Source organism: Cupressus sempervirens, chromosome 9 (genome assembly GCF_028749045.1).
Source record: "Cupressus sempervirens isolate cs-2001-9-10 chromosome 9, ASM2874904v1, whole genome shotgun sequence".
NCBI lineage: Eukaryota > Viridiplantae > Streptophyta > Pinopsida > Cupressales > Cupressaceae > Cupressus > Cupressus sempervirens.
This window is the reverse complement of record NC_143126.1, coordinates 19,706,832-19,717,432: the sequence shown is the minus strand read 5'-3', so window position 1 is coordinate 19,717,432 and position 10,601 is coordinate 19,706,832. Positions and strand designations below refer to the sequence as shown.

General features: G+C 38.1%; 1 pseudogene across 1 annotated transcript; it reads right to left on the bottom strand.

Annotated features, from left to right (window-relative positions):
- Positions 1 to 8,371: 8,371 nt before the first annotated feature.
- On the bottom strand, positions 8,372 to 9,642 carry LOC149537431 (putative carboxylesterase 18 pseudogene; annotated as a pseudogene). Its single transcript, XR_016356280.1, has one exon. The product of XR_016356280.1 is annotated as a putative carboxylesterase 18 pseudogene (transcript).
- Between the last annotated feature and the right edge of the window lie 959 nt (positions 9,643 to 10,601).

Sequence of the window (10,601 nt, the reverse complement as noted above, 5' to 3'; positions counted from 1 at the left end):
AATTTTATTTTGATGGCTCATACACATCTCATGGATCAGGGGCAGGAATATTGTTGGTCACACCTCAAGGAGATTACATTCCAAAAGCCTTCAAGCTACAATTCCCTAGCACCAACAATATAGCTGAATATGAGGCCCTCATAGCAGGATTAAAGATAGCTGTAGAATGGAACATTGTTGAGCTACAAATCTTTGGCGATTCTCAGCTCATCATCAAGCAAGCCCTAAATGAATATCAAACCAAAGATGAAAAGCTATTACCCTACAAAGAGCTAGTTGATCAACTAACCCAACATTTTACAAAGCTTCAGTTCACACAAGTGCCTCGAATACAGAACAAAGCAGCAGATGCTATGGCTACTATAGGCTCGCTCTTGGAAATTCCCCAAGCAGCTACACAGTATGAGTTTTTAGTGGAGCAGCTCCTCACACCCGCCTATGCGAATGAGGATTCAAACCGTGTTTGTATCTTGGTTGGTTCCCAATCCCCTTGGTACCATGAGATTCACGCTTACCTTAACGATGGTATCATATCCCCTCACCTCACACGTACCCAACGCCAGAACCTCATCCGAAAATCATCCCGCTATGTTATCATAGCCAATACCCTATATTGTCGGGGTTATCACGATACTCTCTCTCGATGTTTAGACCAAAATGAGGCCGCGATGGTGTTAAAGGAAGTACACTCTGGACTTTGCGGTGCCCACACGAGTGGTATTGTCCTAGCACGACAAATCCTTAGAGCAGGCTACTATTGGCCTACCATTGAAGAAGACTCCTGTGACTTTGTCAGAAAGTGTCTCCCATGTCAGCAACATGCAAATCTTGTGCACGCTCCAGCACAGGATCTACAACCTATTGCACCACCTTGGCCTTTCGCTTGTTGGTGCCTTGATCTAGTTGGAACTATCACACCCCTCTCATCTGATGGACATAAATGGATAATAACAGCTACAGACTATTTCACTAAATGGGTGGAAGCAGTCCCCCTAGTCTCAGCTACAGGAGTTCAGGTCTCCAAGTTCATCTTGTACCACATTGTTTGCCGCTTCGGCATCCCATCCACCATCTTCACTGACCACGGAGGTAACTTTGAAAATCTCAACATGGAAGAATTATGCACTTCCCTCCGCATCCATCACCGCTTTTCTAGCCCATATTTCCCACAAGGTAACGGCCAGGCAGAGGCAACTAACAAAACCCTCCTCAAAATTCTAAAGAAAGTTGTCAATGATTCCGGCCATGATTGGCACCTACAAATAAATCCAGCCCTATGGGCCTATCAAACTTCCTTCCGTACATCCACAGGCACAACTCCATACTCTCTAGTCTATGGTGCCGAAGCAGTACTACCTATAGAGGTTGAACTTCCCTCCTTGCGCATATCTTTGCAAGGGCAAATATCAGATGAAGAATATAGAGTAGCTCGGCTCACCCAACTAGATCTCTTAGACGAGAAGCGACAACAAGCCTATGATCATCTCACAGTCTATCAAACTCGTCTCAAAAGGAATTTTAACAAGAAGGTGCTTCCACGACACTTTCAGCCAGGTGACATGGTCCTTAAAGAAAACATGAAAGTCCAAGTAGATCGAGAAAAGAAAGGCAAGTTTGAACCTACATGGCTTGGTCCTTATGTTGTCACTGCTTCCTTTGGCTCTGGAGCTTATCAGCTATCTACACCAGAAGGAGAACTCTTGAATGATCCTACTAACATCATTCATCTCAAGAAGTTCTATGCTTGAAGATCCTTGGTATACCAGGCTTTTGAAAAATACAAAAGAAAAAAAATAGTAAAGAGAAATAAGCGTCCAATGGTGAAAACTTGGCAATTCAAGCACCTTGGATAGGTACCTTGGTGAAAACCTGGTAATTCAGGCGCCTTGTGTACTAAAGACTAATCCATTATCTATCACTATCCTATCCCTCATCCATTTACCCACCATCCCATAAGACACACTTGCTTGTTCCCTTGGTGTTCCAACCAAATATCCAAAATCTGATGAAGCTTGTAAATACCTCCTGTACAGCTTGTAAATCTTGTACCAAAGCTTGTATTATACCTTGTAAATCTTGTACCATACCTTGTATATCCAAATCTTGTCCAAAGCTTGTACCATACTCCAAATTGTAGATAATCTTGTATCCTAGCTTGTATCCTATCACATGCACCCAAAGAATTCCATTTTCCTTAAGCTTTTCACAAACCATCTACCTATCCACCTATCACCTATTATAGACATCCCATCCTTCACAAACATTTCCATCTCACAAAAACCAAAACATGAACAAACTTGTACATTTGTAACATATCTTGGTCCATCAGCTTGTACATCCTCTTTAACTTAGTACCATTGTATCTATCCAGCGTTCATGTCAGTTCGTCCTTGATCAGCATCTTGCACCCATCACACATCTTGGTTAGCTATTCCAACGCATCCTTTAGCTAGATTTCCTGTCACCAAAGTGTTATCCTTCTTAGTTCAGCTTGCCAGATGCATCACTCATCCAAATCCACCAGCTTCGGTGCTCTCCAATAGGTCCTTGCAGGATATAGCTTTCCTCATGTCTGATCTTGGTCCGTTAGTGCCTTGTCCTACCCATCTCGTTGGCAAACGGCTCTCTTTTGGATTTTCACTTTCTTTTGATTTGGGATCTTCTCTTTTGGGTCTTGAAGTATCTTTTCCAAGCAATCTCCTTGTTCCCTCCTCAAGGTTGCCACGATCTTCCATATCATGGTATGCTGCGAATGGGGCAATTAGAGCGTAAGGTCTTGATCAGGTCTTTCGTTTGTTTTTCTTTTCTGCTTGTGGGTTACGCTGCTTCCTCTAGGATTCATGTGTGATGCTGGGGCAATCCTTGTGTGTTTTTTTTGAGTTAGTTTGTCAGTCCTTTGGACGGTTGGTGAAAAGGCCTTGATGTTCTTGGTAACCTTGGCAATTAACCAATAGTCCTATAGCAAATCTAGTGCTCAACTACATGGTGGTACTTCTCTTTGAAGTATCCCCCCGCTCAAAAAGCTTCAATGGTTTTCCTTCATCTCCATTATCCCCCATCCATATCTAGCATCCGTCTCTCCTACCCCAGCTGATGCATCAGTATCTCTTTGAATCAATCATCACTCTTAGCTTTAGGGATCCACAATCCTAGTCTTAGGGATCCACCAATCCAAATCAACCCACCAAGCCTCATCTTTCGAGATCCACAATCCTAGTCCTAGGGATCTCCGAAACCCATCTTCCGCCAATCTAACTCTTTGAAATCTTGTTGCATCATCCTTATAATCCCCTCATCCATCTCCCTATCCTGGATTCCTTTTTATAGCGCTCCGCTCCTTCATCCTCTGCAATCCCTGAGATCTTAAGCTTGCTTCCTCTTGTGCCTCTGATTCTCCCTTTATCATTCTCCCATAGTAAGAGTTTGAGCTAACTAAACCTCTTCTCTTAATCCAATTTGAGTCTCCTTGCTCATCCCAGATTCTTGTATTTTTCAAGAAGCCACCAAGCCTCGCTTTCTCTCCCCGCTGCCTTCTTGAGGGGGCATCTCATAGTCCATTCTCTCCTCTTCTGCTCTAGCCTTGGGCATCTTATTTTCTTATCTTTGATGTCATGCCACTTGCGGCATCACATCAAAGAGGGGCAAAATGTAGACACCTAAAAATCCTTTAGAAAATAAAGTATTTTTATTTTTTGAAAAATTCCCGATGACATCATCATTTATTAATTAATTAATTAATTTTTATGCCATTAAATCCTTTTATCTTAATTAAAAATATTTAATTAAGGAATCCCTCCCAAAAATGTTTAAATCTTATTTAAACATTATTTCCTTATTTATTAATTATTTAATTAATAAATTGACCGAAAATCCTAAAATAAATAAAAAATTTATTTTTTTCCCAAAAGTTGGCCAATTTCCTTATGACCAATAACCTCTTCCAAAATCTTCTAATCCTTCTTTAATTTTGATTAAAGGCTAATCCCATCATTTCCTACCCCTAATCCCAAGTCAAAATATTTAATTAAAATTAAATATTAATCCTCATGTTTATTAAAAAAGTTTTAATAAATATCTCCTCAACCCAAACCCTTGAAATAAATAAAACTTTATTTATTTCCTAAAAATCTAATTTATCCTCATCCTAAGAAGTGCTAGACTCTTCTAGAAAGTCTCCATCCTCAGCCTAGGAAATTCTAGACTATTCTAGAAAGTCTTTATCCTCCTCCAAAATCTAGACTCTTCTAGAAGATGTCTTTAAACCTAATCCTAATCCCCTCCTAACCTTGTCACATTCCCTAAACATGGGTTAAGACTTACTAACCCAAGCCAAAGCTAACAAATATCTCCTCCTTCACCCACCCTCATTAAATGCCATCCACTTGCCTATCCCTAAGCTAATCCTAAACCATCCTAATCCATCCTCTAATCATTTGCACAAGCCTAAGCAAGCTTAAAACCTTCCTAATCAAGTCCAAGTCGAATTTGCTCTCATCACCCTCAAAATATCTCAACCATAAAACTTTATGAAGTCCACTAGGTCATAAATGACTCTTACAAGCCCTTTTATTGCTCTTACAAGTCATTATGAGGGTCTTTATGAAGATTTTATCTCTTGAGCCTCCTTTGTTGACTCATCCTTGCCCTTTCCTCCATCCTCTCACCATGTGACATGTGTCACTCCTTGATTGGCTATAAGGAAGCACAATCCATGTGCTCTCCTCTCATGCAATCTGAGCCTTCCATAAGCTTTTTCCCATCCTTGCATCTTAGCCCTCAATCCCTCAAGCCTCTTGCCTATAAATTGGATCCTTCCCCTTTACAAAATAACACAATCCATGAAGTAAAGTTATAATGCTATTTTGAGAGCCAAATCCATTCTAAAGCCATCTATCCACACCAAAAATCCACAATCATCCATTGAAGCCTTTGGAAGCATATTGAGCATACATCCTATCCATTTAGATAAAGCTACTCAACAAGAGAGCTTCTTATTGAGAGAGTCCATTAATGGCTCATATTCTCAATTAAGAGCTCATCTTAGTCTATCTTGAAGTTTATGAATTTTGTTTAGTTTGTAGAAGCTTTATTTAAATTTGGTTTCTATTAGCATACTAACATTGCTCATATACAACTTACTCCAATGTTGTCAACATGACAACTCAAAAGAGTACGCAAACTCCTAAGTGTCTCACCTAAGAAATAATAAAATAATGCATTGACCTAAGTAAACTTAAGTAAAGTGTAAATAGTGAATAATTATTTACACCAACAGTCTATTATGAAAGAAAATAAAGGGGAATGAGAGAGATTAGTTGTAGAAGAAGATGAAAGTGGAAACAAAGAATTCCCTTTGGAAGAAGGTGAAAGTACAAAGGAAGGGGAAGAGAAATCCTTGAATACACATACAAGTGGTATGCAAGATGTTTGACATTATGTGGCAGATGATGGGCTACAAATATCCCTACCGAATATGGAATCTCTCAACAAAATCACTCCAACCACACAAATACAAACTCTAGAGGATGAATTTGTCCAGTTTGGTGATGACATGGCATCTATAGGTGTGATTAGGAGTAAACAGGATTCTCTTATGCACATAGGTCTTTGGTCAAATGATGGACTGAGAAATGAGAATCTTGCAAAGAATTTGTAGATGTATGGACCACGCAGAGATATTTATAACTTTAATCTAATGTGGAGAAGACTCATTCGAAGTGTGTTGGAGCAAAGTCTTGTGGCCTTGAGATCGTCTCAAGGACTCATTCTTCTCTGAAATTCAAAATAGGAAGTAGGGGATGCTACTATGCATGGCTGTGCTAGTTGGATTTCACAGGGGAGATTGTTGGGTTATGAATTCCAATGGTCATGTGACTATTCGCTCTCCCTCAACAATTCGTATTTGCAGAGCTCTATATAATGGTTGTGTGCGGCCCATGTAATATATCAATTAATTAATACAAGTAATTCCCAACTGGAGTGTGGATGTAGGCAAGTTTTGGCAAACCACAATAAATCTGTGTTATTGTGTGTTTCGTCTTCTTTGATTCAATTTCTTTGCTTGTTATTATATTTACACCTTGGCGTTCATGAGTGTGATGAGGATCTTTACAATGATGTGATCATGAACTACCATTGAATTCCTCAACAATGTCCTCCTCATGAAACTCTTTGCGGTGAATTTTGATGTAAACAGAGCATCCACAAGTGCAATTTAGAGAGGATGTCAGTGAATATGTCAAACATCTACAAATTATGAATTGGCTATGCAATAGACATAATGTCTGAATATTGTAATTTATTAATTCTTAGACATGTATAGAGCAGTGAATTTATTTATTTAAATTAATATTAAATAATAAAATAATACAAAATCGGTCAGTTGGGTAGACACTTCTTACAAATTATATGTGATTGAAATTTAACAAATCATTAAAGAAAAACACAAACTATCTATTGCCTTCGATGATTACGTTCAATGAGAAATAAAATATTTGAGGCATAATGTTAAACAATTTATGAGTTCATAATATCTACAGGTTATAGTGAGTCTTCCAGAATTTGCAAATATGTCTATAGAAAATTTCCCTCTTCCATATCCCTTTTCAAATCTCACGCTTTGGTTGTGTAGATCAAGAACACGCTTGTCAATGCAAATCATTCAGGTTTTATCTTATACAGCAGGCGAGATAAACGGTTCAAAATTTAAACATAGGCGGGAATAAATGAACGAAATTCACAGTGATGGAGAATGATGATCGTTTAGTGATGAGGAGGGCTCACCCAATCCACCCAAGCAGTCAAAGCTTCGAGTGTGCTAGTTAACCTGACCAGCATTCTCATATTCAAAATCTTGAATCTCAAAATTAATTCATCCATTCCACAGATACCTACCTTAGGAGAGATCTTAAATTGGAAATAGTGGAGTAATTTTTTCTGATTTCATCCATTATGGATTGTAAGGAAGGAGGATAAAGTTCTTTTTTGGGGATCATCTTAATGCTATCCTAGTATGGAGCTTCACAAGCCCTTTGATTTGAATTGTGCATGTGTAGAATCTATATGCAAGGTGATCTATGAGGTTTTGGAAATGAAAATCGAAAAGATTAGTTTTTTATTAAATTGTTTCTTTTCGTTGGGATTGCATCTTAATTCCTCAAAACATTTCTATAAACATGGATGTGACTTCATCGATTTTACAATTGACTAAATTATTATTAGTTATAATACTTTGATGTTTGAAAATTTAGATGTAAAATTGTGTTGTCTTTCGAACATAAATTATGGCATTATGAATTTTGCCTAAAGATTATGCTATCTAATGGTTTGTCTAAAGTTGGTGCTTTTTGAATATTGGTGCAAAGTTAATGCTTTTTAAATGTTGACTTCTTTAGACAAAAAATTGGTAGACTAATTGCAAAGTGTGTGGTTTAATTCACCCAACACAAATAGTTATTTATTTGAAGAATCTTAAAGAAACTCTTTTTTAAAAAATTTAATATCTTAATGAAGATTTACTTAGAATAGCAACTCATGGAAGACTCATGATTTCCATGATTTATGACATTCTTGTGAATTACCTTAGTTAACACTTTCGAGATTCAATTTTATCAAATTACATTAAGTTTTATTTAATGCAAATATTGTGGAACATCTAATTGGAAATAAATTGAAGAATCTTCAATGAGAAGCATATTAGTCAAGTCTAAGAAAAACTATAAACATCAAAGAATCTGATTTAAATTCATTGGAGCTAAACTATAATCAATGTAAAAACAAATAACTCTCATTTGCATTAATCATACTTACTAAGCGCTCATAAAATTCATAGGACTCAATTAATTGGGTGCCCCTCGTTTTCTAGTTAATCTTCCAAAAGACAATATTACTTTCTATGAAAGTCCCTCTCTAGGCTTGACTAAAATTAATATTGACAATTCTTGAAGAAACCACCTCAAAAATATTTTATTATTGTGATCCTAATGACATTATTTGATATCATCGACTTTCCATAGAGATTTGGAAATAGACTCCAAAAATCACGTTGATGTAATTTCCTAAGGTAGACAAATTACTGATATAAAATAGATGGATTCTAACATTTTGATCTATCAAATTTTATTTAAGTTTCTCAACTTTGAGTTTTTAACCTTGGTGACCAAATGAACATCATAAAGATGTCACAAGCATCATTTGTGTTTTCACATTTTGATATCTATGTTCCTTAAAATATTTAAGACTTAACTATGTAGGAAAATACTACATCACAATCAACCTCCCCAACTTCTAGGTTATAAAACATAGGAAGTGTGAATAACTCTTGCAAATACATTCGAAAAGGGGAAAAAAACAATAGGTCTTTTTATGGTCATCTCGTCAACCATTTATTACTAGATCTACATCATATGATAATAAGCATTTATTTTTAGGTCTACATATGATAATAAGACTGATAGAAGACAACCTTATACTTCTTTTGAAACCTAGCCTAATCTAACCTACCTTAGCCCTTCTAAGATTTGAAGTGATTTAGGAATAGAAATTCTCATCATAAATCAACAATAAAAAACCACATAACATCGTTGATCATACTGACAATCTCTGCATGAAATTGGCGATATCATCCATGAAACGAGAAGACAAGTCATAAGGCATCAATGTTAACCCATGAACACCATTCTCATAAAACAAAAGTTCCACTTCCTTATTCATCTTCTTCAAGAACTCCAAATACCGCAGCTGCCAATCGCGCAGAGTATCAAGCCCGCCGATCACCACCAAAGTCGCCGGCAGCGCCAACGCCGAAATGTCGGCGCCGCCAGGGCCCACCACATTCGCCGCCGGATGATCTCTGGTTTCTCCCGCCGGCAAAAAGCCCTTCCACGACCAATCACAAGCGTCCACGGATATCAACGGAACGTCCGTCAAAACTACCTCCGCCGCCGTCCTCTCCTCCCCTCCAAAAAACGGCTGTATCAAAACGTGCCCAACGATCTTCAACGGCGTCAAGTCATCCTTCCCCTCTGCCACGCGGCATCCGACGTGGTGAGCAATATTGCCTCCCGCGCTCTCCCCCATCAGAAAACACCGCGACACGTCAGCGCCACGCGGCAGAAATCGATTATCGGCCCTCAACCACAACAGAGCGGCGTAGCAGTCTTCGTAAGCAGCCGGAAACTTATTTTCCGGCGCCAGCCTGTACTCCACGGAAACCACCACAACGCGCCGCCGTTTCGCCAGCCGCCGGCAGAACACGTCGTAGCTTTTTAGTGCGGCGGACAACATGCAAAAACCCCCGCCGTGAAAATACACCACCACCGGCAGCTTCTTTTCCGGCACCTCGCCGCCGCCGTCGCTGCTGTCCTCCAGTACCGGAATAAACAGACGGGCCCAAACGCCGGTGACGGAATCTATGACGGCGTCTCTGGAATATACCCCTCTGTAGGGCGTCTCATTGGCTGGGACCGCCGCCAGTAACCAGGAAAAGAGGCGGCGGTTAACGGTGCCGTTGTTTCTGCGTGTAAAATGGCCGCCGTGCTTGACGGCCCAGCATATCCATTTCACTTGCCTGGGAAGAGCTTTGCAGATCTCTTCGACTTCTTCCTGACTTTCGGGCCTCATTTTCTCTGCATGTTCCTCCATTGTTGAAAAAAATGAAAGCTCTAAATGGAAATTAGTAGCACGGAAGAATTCATTGCAGTTAATGACAATGTCAGGAGGTATGGTCGGTTTGTTGGGGGAATTTAAGTGAATTTAAAAACTTAGCGGTGTCCTGACAGTGATTTCGGTGTTCCATCTGAAGACATTGCGTTAATGTGGTGCGCGTTGTTTAATTTTGATTTGCCTTTATCGTGATTCTTTTATTGTGAAAGATTTTCTCCTCTTTGGTTAGCTCCGACTTATCCGTCCCATGAAAATGTAGGTGGGATCCAAACCACTGTATCTCCAATTCTAGAGGATGGCATTTATGGATTGATCAAAGAAAATAAATAAACTGACATGTTGAAAAATCAAAAGTTAATTATAAATATATTTTATTAATTATGTTTGGTTGCGGTGGAGTAGTAATAGGTGAGTGAAAAAGTAATTATTTCTTTCAGTATTTTCTAGATGCAATGAGTGCTAACTATTTAGTTTTAGATGCTTAGGAGACTATAGTTTTTGCCCAATCTATCCTATTAATATGATTTTTGGAAACATACCAAAACATTATTTGAATGCTATTTTTTAATTGGCTATAGCAAATTTTCCTAGTGGTTTTAAAGAATTTAAAACAAAAAATCAATTAATGTTATTGTTTGTTCATCTATTTAAAGTAAGATGATTTAAATGAAAGAGACCATTCCCAAAAATTTAGCATTAAAAATCTGAACACCCAATTTATCCTATTACGATTTTTTTTTGGGAAAGATACCAAAACATTAATGAATATTAAATTTTTAGTCTCAAAATAGATATTTTTATATTTGAATGTTATTTTTTAATTGGTTATAGCCAATTTTCCTAGTGATTTTAAACAATTTAAAAAGAAAAAATCAATTAATATTATTGTTTATTCATGTATTCAAAGTAAGATGATTTAAATGAAAGAGGCCATTCCC